Raw genomic sequence first — 17,942 nt, 5'->3', positions numbered from 1 at the left:
CCCCCCTGTCAAACACAGAGCCGCAGGGCAATCAGGGGATTGGGGAGCTCCCCCCTATCAGGCACAGAGGAGGGCTGATCAGGGGGTTGGGGTGCCTTCCCCTGTCACGAACAGAGTAGGGCGGATAGGGAGGTTGTGGCCCCGCCCCCTGTCACACACAGAGCCGCAGGGCAATCAGGGGATTGGGGAGCTCCCCCCTATCAGGCACAGAGGAGGGCTGATCAGGGGGTTGGGGTGCCTTCCCCTGTCACGAACAGAGTAGGGCGGATAGGGAGGTTGTGGCCCCGCCCCCTGTCACTCACAGAGCCACAGGGCGATCAGGGGGTTTGGGCGCTGCCCCCTGTCACACACAGAGCCGCAGGGCAATCAGGGGATTGGGGAGCTCCCCCCTATCAGGCACAGAGGAGGGCTGATCAGGGGGTTGGGGTGCCTTCCCCTGTCACGAACAGAGTAGGGCGGATAGGGAGGTTGTGGCCCCGCCCCCTGTCACTCACAGAGCCACAGGGCGATCATGGGGTTTGGGCGCAGCCCCCTGTATCACACAGAGCCGCAGGGCGATCAGGGGGTTTGGGCGCTGCCCCCTGTCACGCTGATCCCGGTGCCGGGAGCCTCGCTGCTCCGCTGATCCCGGTGCTGGGAGGCATATTACCCTTTTACTATATAGGATAGAGGCCTGGTGCATGGGTAGGGGCTGGCTGGTTTGCCCTGAAGGGTGTCCTGGATCAGGGTGGGGGTCCCCACTGGGGTGCCTGGTCAGTCTGGGTGAGGGGCTGAGGGCTGTTTTCAGCTGGTCACACACTCTTCAGGGTGTGGGTCCCCACTGGGGTGCCTGGCCAGTCTGGGTGAGGGGCTGAGGGCTGTTTTCAGCTGGTCACACACTCTTCAGGGTGTGGGTCCCCACTGGGGTGCCTGGCCAGTCTGGGTGAGGGGCTGAGGGCTGTTTTCAGCTGGTCACACACTCTTCAGGGTGTGGGTCCCCACTGGGGTGCCTGGCCAGTCTGGGTGAGGGGCTGAGGGCTGTTTTCCGGCTGGCGAGTGACTGAAGCTTCCAACCGCTCCTTGTTTTCTTCTCTTTTTTTTTTTTTTTTTTTGGGCCAGCTTTAGCTCTGGGGCCTTGCTGCTGAAAACATAGATACAATGTTGCGGTCCGAGCCCGGCTGAATGGAAGCCCTTTTCTGGGGTTTTGTTTAGCTTCTTATTTGCAACATAGTATATAGTTGCTTAGAGTTGCAACTGAGAGGCTGGCAAGTTAGGCGGGGAACGTTGGAGTCTGCAGCAAGCAAGCCTCCCTGCTCGCTTCAGTGCCTGGCTGCCGGCCGCCATCTTGGCTGACAGTTAATTTGCATATACTCACTGATTAGCCAATGAAAAGGGTAGCGGTCGTACGCCAATTACCATGTTTCTCTTTTATTAGTGTAGATACTTAAGTGGATACCTTCTTGAGATGAAAAGAAAGGAAAATAAGTTCTAATAAACTTTCAGAACTATTCTATAGAATTATAGTCCACCAATTCACAAATTTACGCATTCCAAGTGCAAAACTTGAGTGTAGCTGATAAATCCATTATCATGACACACCATTTCATAACCTGCTATGAACCACCCTGTTTTTTAGTCTTTCTCAACTGTATACTAAACCACATTTAAGTGCAACAAAGTAGCACATCAACTTTGCAAGATAGAATATTTTTTTTAAAACTCCAACATTGCCAAGTGAAATGAGAATTCAGACTCCCGCTTAGTCCTTGAATGATGCTGTTGGTGAGTCACTGCTATTACCCTCCTGCTTCTCACTGCACTGACTCTAACAGTACCAGATGTTAAAATACCTAACTCAAACTCTTTAGTCCAAAGACGTCTAAAGCTGTGACTCTTATCAGGGATTACAGCCTCAGACCTGTATGTATTTTCTATTAAACAACTACAATGCACATGAGGCATATTTGATATTGAAAAAAGAGAAAGTTTTCTCATTTACAACTGCACATTTGCAAATATGACTGACCTGCTTGCTGTGGTCTAAATATAGAAAAACACTTTCCAAAAACTTTCAGCAAGAACAACAAAAACAGTTTAACATTCACTACACCCTTTAATTCAACAGCATCCAAGGAAGAGCCCCAACCTTACTGCACCTCCCAGCTCCTTCACAAATTGGCACACGCACCCTTTCTACCCGCCCGGACTCAATTTGGGAAAATCTCAAAGCTTGTTGTACTTACTCAAAATTCAGGAGTAGATACATTTACTCTCAAATTCATGTTCCCCAAAAGCCAAGTGCCCCACACTGAGATTAACAATTAAAGCCCAGCAATTTTCCACAGCCAGCCTCTGAAACAGACAAACTGACACTTATCTCTGTTTCCAGGCTCTGAGACTGAGGTGACTGCTCAGGTTTCTGTGGCCCAAACAGCATGCTGAGTCAGACTTTCTGGACTCTAATCTATTGAGTCATGCTGTCTTTACTAAAAAACAAGTATTTCCTGTCAACAATATGTGGCATCACACAAAAATCATAGAAATACAACTTATTAAAATATATGAAAACCACTACACCCCAAATACCTCTTGTAACTACATCAAATTGAATCACAAAACTAAGCAGCAATACTGAATGGTTTAGTCACCAGAAGGGAAAAAATACTCATAACTTCTTCCTGTCAAAAGAGCAATGAATGTTCGTTTCTTGAATGGATTCATTTTCATCCAAAGAAAACTATGTGCATGCTATCTCAGTGGTGAATACACAAGTTTAAGGTCATTCGTTACTCAGCTGCTTACAGGACAGATTGTGCCCATTGTCTCTACTCCTGAGCAGCAACAGAAGCTATTAAGTTAAAATAAGGCCTTCTAGACAAGTGCTTTTCAACTTTCTCATCTCATGACACATATAACCTAATTATTAATATTTTACAGCACATTATATTTTTTTGCCAATCTGACAAAAAATAGGTATAATTTTTACTCAGTCACAGTGGACAGCTATGGTTGTATGGCTGTTGTCATTGTTTTACTTGACAATCTAAGGGGAAAGAGGTCAGTGTCCCTGACTAAATAGTCAGCTACTGCATGTTTTAAGAATGATTACGCACCCCAGTTGGAAACTGGTGTTCTAGAGGAGTTTACAACCATTCTGGTTCATAACCAGGTATTGCCGGAACGTTAAACATCAGCCACACAGAGTTTACGAAAGTTTACAGGTCATTAAAAAGTTCACTAATCCTGCCCAGCCCGCATGACTTAGTGGTTGAGCATCGACCTCTGAACCAGGAGGTCACAATTCAATTCCCAGTCAGGGCACATGCCTGGGTTGCAGGCTCGATCCCCAGTGGGGGGCATGCAGGTGGCAGCAGATCAATGATTCTCTCTCATCACTGATGTTTCTCTCTCTCTCTCTCTCTCTCTCTCTCTCCCTCTCCCTTCCTTCTGAAAGCAATAAAAATATTTTTAAAAAGTCACTAGTCTTTTCCACATTTAGTGCTGCTATAGCATGGCCTATGGTAGCATTGCCTGGTGGTAACAGAAGTGCTGGTTGCCTGATATAATCATGACTGTCTCTACTATGTGTGACTGTGGGCAAGCTTCTTCAGTTCTCTTGGGTCTTCATTATTGCCTTATCCATAAAAGGGGGCACAGGGTGCTGAGATAGTGACAATATGGGTAAAAAGTGTTTACCACAGTGCCTGGCACATAGAAGGCACTTAATAAATACAAGCTTATTACTATTACTTCTACTGCTACTCCTACTACTCCTACCATCACCACTCAGGGAGCATGGTAGCAGTAATGTAGGGCTGGGGGACTAGCAATTTTTGTTAAATAGATTCAATCTAATTGTTTTTGGTCCCAGGTCTATGCTAATTAATGCCAATTAATGATTCAGACAGTAAAAATGCCTGACATTTATAATATCATTCCTTCCTAGCTGGAAGCTCTTCCCCTGTCCTCTCGACCTATCTAAATTTTATGGATCCTTCAGTGCCTAGCTCATTTTTCAGATACCTCCTGCCATAATCATCGGTTTCCCTTGAGCTGAGTCCATGGTATCTATTGCCTAAAATATTCAGTAAGCAACTAGCCAATCACATATTGGCATGGAATCTTTCCTTTGTGTCCCATATACTTCTACTTTGCACTATACCACTCGTGCGTAATGATGTGATTTTCACGTTTATGTTTGTGTCGTAGACTGAACAGTTCTTGAGGGTAAGGACCATAATGCTTCTCTGCATGATCGTGGACTGGAACTTTGCACTAAACTGGCACTCAGTAAATGTGCTAACCATTGAGTTTTCTAATCAATTCTGATTGTGCATATCAAGTAAATTTTATAAAATATTAAAGACAGGTTTATTAGTAAACTCTGAGATCAGAGTATTTATGAACAAAACTGTTTCATATCTACCAATAAGCATATACTTATGTCTACCACTCCATAAAGATTCCAAAAATAAAGATGACATGACTGAGCAATAAATCCATAACAGAGTCAGAAATACCTGCTATCAAGCTAAATTCTTTTGCAAAACCTACAGCCACAATTGTTTTAATACTGAATATTTGATTTTGGTATCCATATCATCCTCCTATATAATAAAAGCCTAATATGCAAATTATCCCCTCGACCGAGAGTTCAACCACTCGCTATGATGTTCACTGACCACCAGGGGGCTGCATGAAACATGGCAAGTGTCAGTGAGGCGGCGCTGGCAGCGGTGGAGGTGCTGCCAGCCCCAATGGGCCCCTACGAGAGCAGGACCGCAGCGGGATGATGGAACAGGTGAGCAGGCAGTGCCAGGCCAAGGTGGGTGCAAGTGGGGGCCCAATCACCCGGCAGACGGCGACCAGTGGTGGCAGCGCGAGGTGGGGCTGCCACTTGGCTCCCAGGTGCTGAGGAAGACAGGCAGGAGGCCCAGCTCCGACCAATCGCCCTGCAGACAGCGACCAGAGACCGGCAGGCCCTGATCGCCCGATCGAGACTGGGCCCCAGGCTGGGATGGGGAACTGGGGGTGGGTGGCAGTGACCCGCAGTGCCCGAGCGGGGGGCTGTAACCTCTCACCGGCTACCTGGGGTGTGGGTGACAGGGACAGAGGTGCAGTTAGAATGCGGGCTGTCCACCGAGCTTGCTCTCATTCCCCCTACCTACCCTCAGGATGCCAGGGCTCACACTCCGGGGAAGCCCCCATGCTCAGGTGCTGGGTGCCTGCAAGGAGCCCGCCCCGCACCTGCAAGGCCTCTTCCAGGTGAGCAGGGCTGCAGCCGCCAGGACCACAGGGGCTGGTCGGACTCCCCATGGGTTGCGCAGGAGCCGGTATATGATGCCGGCTGGGAGAGAGAGTGCTGCATGCCCGGCTTCCGTGAGACACCACTGGGCGGTCCAGAGGTCCATGCTGCACCCCGTGGTATCTGGCCGTGCTTACTGCATCTCCGCGTGGGGACTCGGGTGCCGTGACTCAGGTGGAGGGGGGCGCACGGGGGCCCAGGGGCCCAGGTGCTGCCCAGGGCCCAGAGGTCAGCTAGAACCTGCCCTTCCATGCCAGACACTCACAGTTTGATTGCCAGCCAGGCCTAGGGACTGCACCTGTGCACAAATTTCATGCACCAGGCCTCTAGTGTATTTCATATGCAAGAATTAGTAATTTATGTCATACTTCAAAACAATAGATACTTTAGTAACTACAGATTAATATATGTGCATTGCTGGTGAGAATATAAAATGGTGTAGCTGCTATGGAAAACAGAATGGCAGATCCTCAAAAAATTAAACATAGAATTACCATATGATCCAGCAATCCCACTTCTGGGTATATACCAAAAGAATTGAAAGCAGTGACTTGAGTAGATATTTGTACACCAGTGTTCGTAACAGCATTATTCACAACTAGAGGCCTGGTGCACAGATTTGTAAATGGGTGGGGTCCCTCAGCCTGGCCTGTGCCCTCTCACAATCTGGGACCCCCCGGGGGATGTTGGACTGCCAATTTTGGCCCAATCCCCAGCAGTCCGAAATCCCCCTGAGGGGTGTAGCAGTGCCAAAGAGGCAGGCAGCCGGGGAGGAGCCCCAGCCGGGGCCAAGCACAGCTCCACTGCCACTCTTCCCAGCCCCACTGCACCTGCCGCTGCCGCCACTTGGTAGCGCTGCCGCGGAGGTAGGAGAGGCTCCCACCGCCTCAGTTGTGCTCGCCAGCCGTGAGCCTGGTTTCTGGCTGAGCAGTGCTCCTGCTATAGGAGCGCAATGACCACCAGGGGGCAGTTCCTGCGTTGAGCATCTGCCCCCTAGTGGTCTATGCATCATAGCGACCAGTTGTTCCGGTCGTTCAGTCCTAATGGTTGCTTAGGCTTATATATATATACTAGAGGCCTGATGCACGAAATTCGTGTAAGAATAGGCCTTCCTTCCCCCAGCTGCTGGCACTGGCTTCCCTCTGACACCCAGGACCCGGCTTCCCTCGCAGCCCTGGCTTTGTCCGGAAGGTCGTCCAGTCTAATTAGCATATTACACTTTTATTATTATAGATATATAAAAGGCTGGTGCATGAAATTCATGCATGGGGGAGACCCTCAGCCCAGCCTGCACCCTCTCCAATCCAGGACAGCTGGCTCCTAATCGCTCACCTGCCTGCCTGCCTGATCACCCCTAACCACTCTGCCTGCCTGCCTGATCGCCCCTAACCACCTCTGCCTGCCAGCCTGATAGCCCCTAACTGCTCCCCTGCCAGCCTGAACGCCCCTAACTGCTCTCCCCTGCTGGCCTGATCGCCCCTAACAGCTTCTGCCTCACCCCCCGCCCCCGTGGCTTTGTCTGGAAGGACGTCTGGAAAATGTTCGTTCTAATTAGCATATTACCCTTTTATTAGTATAGATAGCCAAAAGATGGAAACAACTCAAATATCTATGGACATATGAATGAATAAACAAAATGTTCTATGTAAATATGATGGAATATTATTCAGCTTTGAAAAGGAAGGAAATTCTGATACATGCTAACACATGGATGAATCTTGAAGACACTTAAAAGAAATAAGCCAGACACAAAAGGACAATTACTGTATGATTAACTTATATGAGCTATATAGCTAATATAAGTTAATCATACAGTAATCAAATTCATAGAGACAGAAAGTAGAATTATGGGCCGGGAAGAGTGGGGAATAGGGAGTTATGGATTAATGGATACAGAGTTTCAGTCTGGGAATATGAAAAAATCCTAAAGAAGATAGATGGTGGTGATGATTGTACAACAATGTGAATGTACTTGATACCACTGAACACTACACTTAAACATGATAAAAATGAACTCTGGCCATTGTGGCTCAGTTGGCTGGGTGTCATCCCACACGCTGAAAGGTCGCCAGTTCCATTCCCAATCAGGGCACATGCCCAGATTATGGGCTCCATCCCTGGTAGGGGGCATGTAGGAGGCAGCTGATTGATGTGTCACTCTCACATTAACATTTCTCTCTCTCTCTCTCTCTCTCTCCTTTTCTCTAAAAATCAATAAAAATCTTTTTTTAAAAAAAATGATATATTTTGTTATATATATTTTACCACAATAGAAAATATTTTAAAAAATTAATGAATAAAATATATAATATGTAAAAAACAAACATAGGTCAAGTCCAAAATTTCTGGTTCTTACTCTCAGCACACTCATCAAATTAACACCAGCAATTCACTGAAGGCTTTCAAACAGTGAGTAAGGGATAAATTAGTCTCAATAAATGCATTTCATGGGAAATTTGATTTATGATCTTTATTTTTTCTTGGACTCCTTTACTAATGTTCACATGGAGAAATGTCACTAATTCATGAGGAACTATAGAGTTAACATTTAAATTACAACCTCCAAAAGGCACTTGCCTTTCCAAAACTTATACCTTAAGTCAGTGGTTCTCAACCTGTGGGTCGCCAACCTGTGGGTCGTGACCCCTTTGGGGGGTCGAACGACCCTTTCACAGGGGTTGCCTAAGACCATCGGAAGACACATATATAATTACATATTGTTTTTGTGATTAAGCACTATGCTTTAATTATGTTCAATTTGTAACAATGAAAATACATCCTGCATATCAGATATTTACATTACGATTCATAACAGTAGCAAAATTAGTTATGAAGTAGCAACGAAAATAATTTTATGGTTGGGGGTCACCACAACATGAGGAACGATATCAAAGGGTCGCAGCATTAGGAAGGTTGAGAACCACTGTCTTAAGTTATTAACAGTATCTATGAGATAATATGATCCTCAGAAATCAGAATAAGGGATTAATAATTTAGACCTGTTTTCAAGATTTTAAGAGTTGCAATTCTTTCCTAAAATTCTTAGCTCATTTAGCTATGAACTAGGTATCAATATCATGATTACAAACATCACAAATTATTCACAAAAAAGGAGTCTCTTTTTTAAGATAATGGCATCTGTCAATAAGAACATAGTATTTGAGAGATTCATTGCATTAAACTGCTCTTTGAAAATAAAATATTGTAAAGGTGTGTGTAAACATGAATGGGAAGGGAAATGCTAAAATTAATGGTTTTCTGAAAAACTCCCCTCCCCCCTCCCCCTGCTGCCAAGATTTCATAGTAAAGGCGAACCTCATTAACAGGAAGTCCCTCACCTGCAGAGCCACCTGCGCACTAGCATCCGTGGCAATCCAAAAAGCAATATTTGGAGCATTTTTATTCAAAACTTGGAACATTTGCAAATACTCCCAAAGCAACAAAAAATATGAGTAGCCCGACGTGTGCTCCAGCTGAGGTAGAACAAGATGGCACTCCGCCTTGTCGTCTCAGCCTGTACACAGTGTCCTTTCCACGATCTTTCAGTGCCATGTTTTCCATATTTCTGTGCGTTTTCTGAAGTGATTTCACTATTGAAAATGGCCCCAAATGTAGTGCTAAAGTGTCATCTAGTGTTCCTACGTGTAAGAAGGTTGTGATGAGCCTCATACAGAAAATACATATTAAATTTATTTTGGCATGAACTATAATGCCGCTCACTATAAATTCAAAGTTAACAATTAACAATATATATCGAACAAGATGTTTACTTTAACCCGAAACACATAAAGAACCAGGTTTGTATTGATCAGTTGATGAAAACGTTGTGACCAAAGGCTGGCAGGAACCTAACTGTGTATTTCCCCTGGGAGCAATGGTTCCAGATTCACTAATTCAGTATTTGTGGCAACTTTACATATGTACCATGAATAACAAACATCACAAGCATGGACTGTACATGTTAAAAAAGCATGAGGTGGGGGGTGGGAGCCAGTGGGGCACAGATCAATGAAACAGAAAAGGCAGGGCAGACACAGGTGGCTGTAATACGGCAAGAAGTGGCATAGAGATTCACAGCAAAAGGCTAAACTACTCAATAACTGGTCTCAAGACAGTGACTATCAATGTGGGGAAAATCAAAGTTAATCCTCACCTCACAACTTAGAAAAACTCAACCCCAGATAAAATGTGAAAGGCAAATTTTATCCTTATAAGAAGAAAATAGTTACATTTTTCTAATAGAAGAGCTTTAAGATCTTGATATAGGAAAATATTTCATAAACAAAACACAAAAGGAACTCATAAAGAAAAAATTGACCAGAAAATGAAAAACTTTAGATCATGAAAAAGACATTAAACCCTTAAAAAGGCAACTGGAAAAAGATACTCACAACACATGTAACTAATATAGAGAACTCCTGAAAACAGTACGAAAAAGGCAACTAACCCAACAGAAGAATGGACAAAAGACATGAACAAGTATTTAACAGAAGATAAAATTTGAATGATTAATAAATATGTATGAAAGATGTTCAAATTCAATAATATTCCAATATAAAAAATTAAACTCTCAATGAAATACCATTTTATATAAATCAGCAAAATTTAAAAACTCTGACAACACCAAGTGCTGGAGAAAATGTGGAAGAATAGGGACTCCTCCACTGCTGGTGGGAACACAAACACCTTGCAGAACAAGTGATCACTGTCCAGTGAAGTTAGACGCACACTCCCTGTGACACAGCAATTCTTCTCGGGTGACCAGGAGAAAAGCAAAAAATGTCCACAACAGTGTGTTTTGAAATTACAAAGTCCTGGTGGAAAACAAAAAGGGTCTTGCATCCAATAATAGGCAGTTGGATAATGGTGTTATGTTCAGAAGATGAAGTTACACAGGATGGAAATTAACAATTGACAGTTCCCCAGGACTGCTTCCTGGAGAATGAATAAAATAATCACAAGGGAAAAGTGCAACATAATCCCACTTATTAAAATTTCAAACCCATAGAAAATTAATCATCATATTGTGTAGGGCCACATACATGTGGTAAAAACTATAAAGAAAAGTCAGAGAATAAGAAGCACAAAATTCAGATTATGGTATCTTTGGAGGGTGGGGATGTGTAATCAGGGGCAAACAGAACTCTTACTTCCCTCCTCAAACCTGCTCCTCCTCCACCAGTCCCTATCGTCAGTCATATTCGATTTGTCTTCCTCTCACACCCCATGTAATTAATCAGCAAGACCCATCAACTACCTCTAAACACCCCAATTCTCTCCATCTTCATCACTTTTTCTGGTCCAAGCCTCCATCAGCCTCTCACTCAGGACTGCACAATTCATTCTCCACAAAGCAGCCAAGTGATCTTCTCAAAATTTAAGTCCAATCATGTCCTTGAAACTCTCCAATGGCTTCCCTTCACACTTAGGAAAAAACGCAAGCTCTTTATCACAGTCTTCAGGACTTCATTTAATCTGTTCTCTACCTCTCTCACCCTACTTCTTCCACTCTTTCCCTCGCCTATCGGGTGACGCCCGCCTCTCAGTGGGTTCACAGGGATGCGTGCCCTTTCCCTGGCTCTTGGCTTTGCTGGCTTCATCTCAGCGTTAAGCCTCAAATTTAAACAGAAAGGCTGTCTTCTCACCAGGCTGCCTCTGAGGACCCCATCAAAAACAGCACCACTGCTACTTTCCATCACTCATCATCTCACCCTCTTTCATTTTGTTACAGCACTTCTCTTTGTCTTGGTTCTAGGTCCCTCTCCCCCAGAAGCGAAGCCACAAAAGCAGGAGCCATCAGTCTGGTCCAGTGTTACAGGGAACAGTGTCTGCCACATGGCAACAAATACTCGTTGGATGAATGAAAAAGTGAATTTTACTGAGAATAAACATGAATATCTTCTGGCAATGAAATGAAAATCAAGTATTCCAATCAGGAGTATGACAGGATGGAAAGGGACTATTGAAAACCACTGGAAAAGCATTAATCTAAGAAGAGTTTTAGTTTAAATACTCTGTCTCTAAAGTACCAATAACAGATCCCAGTCAGCCCAGGCTTCACACAGGCACAGCCCTGAGCTCCAGCAGCCTGTCATCTGCTTCATCTCCTAATCTCTTTTTGGTGTTGATCCTCACCCAGGGATATTTTTCCACTGATTTTTAGAGAGAGGAAGGGAGTGAGGGGAAGAGAAAGAGAAACATGGATTGGTTGCCTCCCCCATGCACCTAGACTAGGGCTGGGGATCCAACCTGCAACCCAGGTATATGCCCTTGACTGGGAATGGAACCTGTGATCCTTTGGTGTGCAGGGTGACACTCTAACCATTGAGCGAACTGGTCAGGCCTAAATCTCCTGTTCTTAGAAGAATACTATGATTAAGAGCGTGAGCTTCAGTTTGGCCCGAGTTCAATTATGAATCAACATTGAAATTTGAGCAAGTTTCTTACCTCTCTATGCCTATTTCCTCACTTGTAAAATGGAGCTATTAATAGTTATTTCATAGAGTCATAGTGAAGATTAAAGTTTTTAAAACATCTAGCTGTGCCTGTCATGTGGTAAGTAGTCAATAATAGTAGTTATGATGAAAGCTGAGAGAAGAAAACTCCAAACACACGGGAAAGCTTATCTGAGTCAAATTACAACTAAACATCTCCCACCTCTAACAGAGGTGGAATAATTATTTAAAATGTACTGGGAACATATTCTAGGACAAAATCCTTTTCCCTCCACAAGAAGACAGATGTACACAAAGGTGATACAAAGAATGTACAAAGCCCTTTGAGAATACCACGGAGTGACTCTCCTCACGAAGGATGAGTCTTAGCAGAGAGCCACATCTTTCCCTAGAGTACAGCACATGGAAAGGCCCAAATACGTGTCAGTGAGAAATGTGGCGTCGCTGCCACGGAGTGTGTGGGAAGAGGGCTGGAGAGGAAGATGGCTGGCAGGGCCAGGTGCTGAGGGGCAGCTCTCTGTTGAAAAGTTTGCATTTTATCCTTCAGGCAATGGGGCGATGAAGAGGAAAAAAACTGACATGCTAATTTGATACCAAAATCCTAAAGCAAAACACCTCTATGACTTAAAACACTATCTGATAACCAAGAGCAATTAACAATGATTGACATGGAACCTAGTCTCACTTTTCATTACTTCAATGACCATTGCAGGCTGATCATCCTTTTAAAAACAGATACAATCTTTTGAGTTTTATTGTGTGTCTTGTATTATGTTGTTTTACATATGTTCAATTATACAACATCCTGATGAAAGGTACTATTATTAATCCCATTTAACAGATTGGAAAACTAAGGCAGAAATTTATAGTCAGACTAGAGGCTTCATGCACGAAATTCATGCAAGGTTCTCCACCTCCACCTCCACAGCGGCTGCCTCTACCTCTGCCTGCTGCTGCGGCTTCGTCCAGAAGGATGTCTGGTCTAATTAACATATTATGCTTTTATTATTATAGAGGGCTAGTGAGACAGGATTCAAATCTAGGCTGCCTGACTCCAAAGCCCTAAAAGAGTAAGCCAGCCTACTGGCTGCTCAGTTCATTGATATCACTTGAAAGAAAATTTATATGAATGTACCTACTGTACCTTAAAGTATATGCTAGGTCAGTGATGCTCAAATTTTACTGAACGGAAGAATTGCAAGTCACATACCTAGAATTTGATTCAGTAAGTCTAGGGCACAATTTTCAGAGAGCTACAATTTAACCATAAATGCAGTTAATTCTGAGTCACATGATCCAGGAACCAAGCTCTCATAAACCCTGTGCTAGGTGTCCTAGAGATTCAAAGATATCTGAGCTTCCTGTCTACTATGAGTTTACAATCTAAAAGGGTAAAAACAAGGTACACAAACAATACAAAGCAATTCAAGAAAAGCAGTGCAGACAGTACAGAAAAGAGAGACGTCAAGAAAGAAGAGTCATTAGTTACGAAATAAAAGTAAGTAGGTTTTCATGAGGAAAGAAAAGACATTTCCTGCAGACTTTCAGGAATAATCCTATATAATAGAGGTAATATGCAAATTGCCATCACACCCTCGCACAAAATGGCCGCCACAAGATGGCAAGCAGGGGAGGGCAGTTAGGGGCGACCAGGCCATCAGGGGAGGGCAGTTAGGGCTGACTGGGCCAGCAGGGGAGGGAAGTTGGGGGCAACTAGGCCGGCAGGGGAGGGCAGTTGTGGGGGAAAGAGGCCTGCAGGGGAAGGCAATTAGGGGCGACCGGGCCAGCAGGGGAGGGCAGTTGTGGGGGACCAGGCCTGCAGGGGAGGGGAGTTGGGGGTGACCGGGCCGGCAGGGGAGGGCAGTTGGGGGCAATCAGGCCGGCAGGCGGAAGCGTTTAGGGGCAATCAGGCAGGCAAGCGAGCAGTTAGGAGCCAGCAGTCCCAGACTGTGAGAGGGATGTCCGACTGCCGGTTCAGACCTAAACCGGCAGTCGGACATCCCCCAAGGGGTCCCAGATTGGAGAGAGTTCAGGCTGGGCTGAGGGACACCCCCCCACAGTGCACAAATTTCATGCACCAGCCCTCTAGTGTTATATATAAAGCAAGGTACAATGAGTAAACCACTTAGCAAAAATAGAGGATTTGCATTTCAGAATGGAAAACATGTCAGAAGAAGAGTAGAGGCTGTGGAATGACCTCAATGTCAACCTATACAGTGCCCTCACTGGGATGCTGCTAATGGCTTTGAGGAAGGAAATGATAAAGGACAACAACATTCTCTGAAGCTATGCAAGATCATGCAGACCTAGAATAAGACAATGGGAGCAGTTAGACTGTTTACATTCTAATCTCAAAGAAGTAAGAGTCAAAACAGGATCGTGAAAAAGTTAAAAACAGGAGGAATGGTAACTTTTAATGCTTAATTGCATGTAGGGCAAAGGCAACAATTACAGCTAAATGATTTCTTCACCCCTTAAGTACAACTTGTATCACTGTCAGATTCATATTAGCTTTTAAGAACTTTTTCTTATTACAGCTGATGAGGCTCAAAATATGTAGAGTTCATTTATTCAAAAAGCAGCCCATGATTAAGAGGTCAATAAATAGGCCTCGGAGTAGCCAAAATACATATCGCATAGTTTAGATACTAAAAAATATTAGTAATTTATATATTATACATATATACATATCTACACTAATAAAAGGCAAACATGCAAATTGACCGTACCTTCGCTATGCCTTAAGCCATGCCCACCAGCCAATCAGAGTGATTATATGCAAATTAACCCAACCAAGATGGCGGCCGGCAGCCACGGAGCTGGAGCAAGGAGGAGGCTTGGTTGCCCCAGTGATGGAGAAAGCCAAGCTTCCCGCCCACCCTGGCCGGCTCTGAGCTCCACTCAAGGCTACAAAGTTTCAATTATAGAAGGTAAATAAATCCCAGAATAAAAAGAAAAAAGGAGAAGCTGGGAGCTTCTGTCGCCGGGGGGGCTTGGCCAGCCTGAAAACGGTCCTCAGCCCTTCACCCAGACTGGCCAGGCACCCCAGTGGGGACCCCCCACCCTAAAGGGGATATGGCCAGCCTGAAAACAGCCATCAGCCCCTCACCCAGGCTGGCCAGGCACCCCATTGGGGACCCCCGCACCTGAAGGGGGTGTGACCAGCCTGCAAACAGCCATCAGCCCTTCACCCAGGCTGGCCAGGCACTCCAGTGGGGACCCCCACCCTGAAGGGGGTGTGGCCAGCCTGAAAACAGCCATCAGCCCCTCATCCAGGCTGGCCAAACCTCCATGGGGTGAGGGTCCCCACTGGGGGGGCTTGACCAGCCTGCAAACAGCCATCAGCCCCTCACCCAGGCTGGCCAGGCACCCCAGCGGGACCCCCACCCTGATCCGGGACACCCTTCAGGGCAAACCAGCTGGCCCCTACCCGTGCACCAGGCCTCTATCCTATATAATAAAAGGGTAATATGCAAAATGACCTTAACAGCAGAACGACTGGGAATGACTGTTCACTATGACATACACTGACCACCAGGGGGCAGATGCTCAATGCAGGAGCTGTCCCCTAGTGGTCAGGCTGCTCCCACAGGGGGAGCTCTGCTCAGCCTCAAGCCAGGCTGATGGCTGCCAGCACAGCAGTGGTGGCGGGAGCCTCTCCCGCCTCCTCAGCAGCACTAAGAATGTCCGACTGCAGCTTAGGTCTGCTCCCTGCTGGTAAGTGGACATCCAAGGGCTGCCGGGCTACCAGAGGAATGTCTGACTGCCAGCTTGGGCCCGATCCCCCGGGGAGCGGGCCTCAGCCAGCAGGTGGACATCCTCCGAAGGGTCCCAGACTGCAAGAGGGCATAGGCCGGGCTGAGGGGCCCCCCCCCCCGAGTGCACAAATTTTTGTGCACTGGTCCTCTAGTTATGTATAAAGAACAGTACTCAGAGCTATACAATCTTATTTTACATAAAGTTCTAACAATGTAAGATTTGAATTTCCAAACTCACCAGTTTAGAAGCAAAAATTAGAAGGGGAAAAGATCATTTAGAAGTCTGAGGTTCAAAAGAAATGAAAACTATAAAAAAGTACACACATTCACCAGGGTAAATTCTCCACAACTGTTTATTGAAATTCCCAGAAAAAAAAAATTAATGAGAATCTTCCTTCATGTTTCAAATACTTACCATAAAAAAAAAAATGTTTTAGAGCTAAATATTTTAAAACAACTATTTATCTGATTAAAAGATAATTTAAAGGATGACTAGTACATGACAACACACAGTTCGCTCATCAATAACCAAGATATAGTCAATAAGTAGTTAAGAAAGATATATTTTACAACATACAAAGTTTAAAGATGATAAGCATCTTTCTTAAGGCATCTAATGTGGCCCCACTGATTAAGTTTAATTTGAGCAATTCTTCCCTGATGGCTGTGCCTTTGCTTTCCATGTTCCAAATAATATGGAGGCATCCTCAACAAAAATTAACACCATTAAACTGGTCTTAAATATATGCCCTATAAATTGACCTACTGAAATCAGGTAACATCATTTGACACTCAACATTCTGTAGCAATAGGCTGTGTGACAACTTTTAAAAGAACTTTAAACAGAGCAACACATGCAGGCTTCTCACTTGGTCACCAACACTCTTTAATGTTTGTTACAATACTATCATATAAGGGCCTCACTGATTTATAAACAGATAAAAACAACATTTTCCTGGGGGGGGGGGGATAATGATGTTACCTGATTCAAAGTTATACTTAAGTTTAAAATATATACCAAAACCATATACATTCAATTATGTAGAAGTATCCTATATAATAAAAGGCTAATATGCAAATCTACCGAAGAGCGGAATGACCAGTTGCTATGATGCACACTGACCACCAGGGGCAGACACTCAACACAGGAGCTGCCCTCTGGTGGTCAGTGTGCTCCCACAGGGGGAGTGCCACTCAACCAGAAGCCGGGCTCATGACTGGAAAGCACAGCAGCAGTGCTGGGAGTCTCTCCCGCTTCCACGGCAGCTCTAAGGAGCAGCTGAGCAGTAAGGAGCCTGCTGCTAAGGAGCAGTGAGACAAGTGGTAAGAAGCAAGCAGGTCCCGGGGATCGGGCCTTAGCCAGCAGGTGGACATCCCCTGAGGGGTCCTGGACTGTGAGAGGGTGCAGGCCGGGCTGAGGGATGTCCCCCTCCCCAGTGCATGAATTCCATGCACTGAGGCTCTAGTTCAATATATTAATTATTCAGCTTGATATTTCTTTAAATAGCAGAAAAGGAAATCAGTGTATGCTTACAGCACTGTAACATTAAAATAAAATTACCTTACTATGTTGTAGGGATAAGTCAACTCAATGAAACTAGACCTCTCCTATTTCTCAGACACAGCAAAGGATAGAGAAAATTAAAGAACATGCTTATTTCATCAAATGATCAATCAAATTAAGACATCAATGATTAAGATTATGGTACAAAACAGCAGTCAAATATGCTACATGATATATATTTAAACAAATGAAGCAGTCAACTACACCTGGGTGGTCCCTCCCCAACACCCTCAGGATCCAAGTCAGGTAACCATCCTTGCTCGCTAGCAGCAGACAATACAGGGCAGTAATTGAAGCCAAAGAAATGTGCCTTGGAGACAGGATTTTTCAAACTGCAATTTGGGACCCATAAATCGATTTAGTGAATTTAGCATTTTTAATTAAAGGGAATGAAATGTAATAGAAATTATTGGACTGCATCAAGGATAAACACTGCTTTGTGGAACTTTTCATTCATACGTAGGTATGTACTGGATCGTGATACTAAATGTACTTCTCTCTAGGAGCATGGTTTTAAAAAAAGAAGTTTGAAAGCTCCTACTCCAGAGATCTAGGTCTGATGGCTCGGGACCCAGGGCTGGATGCTTTCCACAGTCCTCAGCTGCTACACAAAATCTCCGCTCAGCATGACTCCTGGAAGCCAAAGGGAGCTCCTGGCAGCGCGAAGGAGGAGCCGGACGCGCCTGGCTCCACTCGCAAGAGCACTCACTCCCCCAGCAGCCTCGGCGGGGCCTGCAGCCTCCCGGCAGGTGAGCAACCAGAGCGGAGCCCTCCTTCCTCCCTGAAGTCGGCAGCCCGGCGGCCACCCACTTTCTCATCTGCGCTCCCAGCACCCCTGCCCCAGGAGCAGCGGGCACCCTCTCGGCCTCACCAGGGCCGAC

General features: G+C 45.2%; 1 protein-coding gene and 1 long non-coding RNA gene across 4 annotated transcripts in view; one reads left to right on the top strand and one right to left on the bottom strand.

Annotated features, from left to right (window-relative positions):
• Nucleotides 1–9,320, bottom strand: part of TBCEL (tubulin folding cofactor E-like) — a 75,368-nt gene extending 66,048 nt beyond the window's left edge. Inside the window, exons 1-2 of one of the 3 annotated variants that reach the window (XM_014541842.1) lie at nucleotides 9,307–9,320; nucleotides 8,495–8,498 (exon numbers count right to left, since the gene is read on the bottom strand). The gene's annotated coding sequence lies outside the window, so the exon portion shown is untranslated. Of the gene's footprint in view, nucleotides 1–2,222; nucleotides 2,362–7,973; nucleotides 7,984–8,494; nucleotides 8,499–9,306 lie in introns of those variants that run through there. The other 2 variants (XM_014541835.1, XM_005857106.2) reach the window with 2 other exon arrangements.
• A 7,493-nt stretch (nucleotides 9,321–16,813) lies between these two features.
• LOC106726547 overlaps nucleotides 16,814–17,942 on the top strand; it is a 5,614-nt gene continuing 4,485 nt past the window's right edge. Inside the window, exon 1 of the long non-coding RNA XR_001362614.1 lies at nucleotides 16,814–17,810. This is a non-coding gene — a long non-coding RNA (uncharacterized LOC106726547). The remainder of the gene's footprint in view (nucleotides 17,811–17,942) is intronic.

The sequence above is a fragment of the Myotis brandtii genome, unplaced genomic scaffold, assembly GCF_000412655.1.
Source record: "Myotis brandtii unplaced genomic scaffold, ASM41265v1 scaffold1074, whole genome shotgun sequence".
Classification (NCBI taxonomy): domain Eukaryota; kingdom Metazoa; phylum Chordata; class Mammalia; order Chiroptera; family Vespertilionidae; genus Myotis; species Myotis brandtii.
This window is presented reverse-complemented; position numbering and strand designations above follow the sequence as displayed.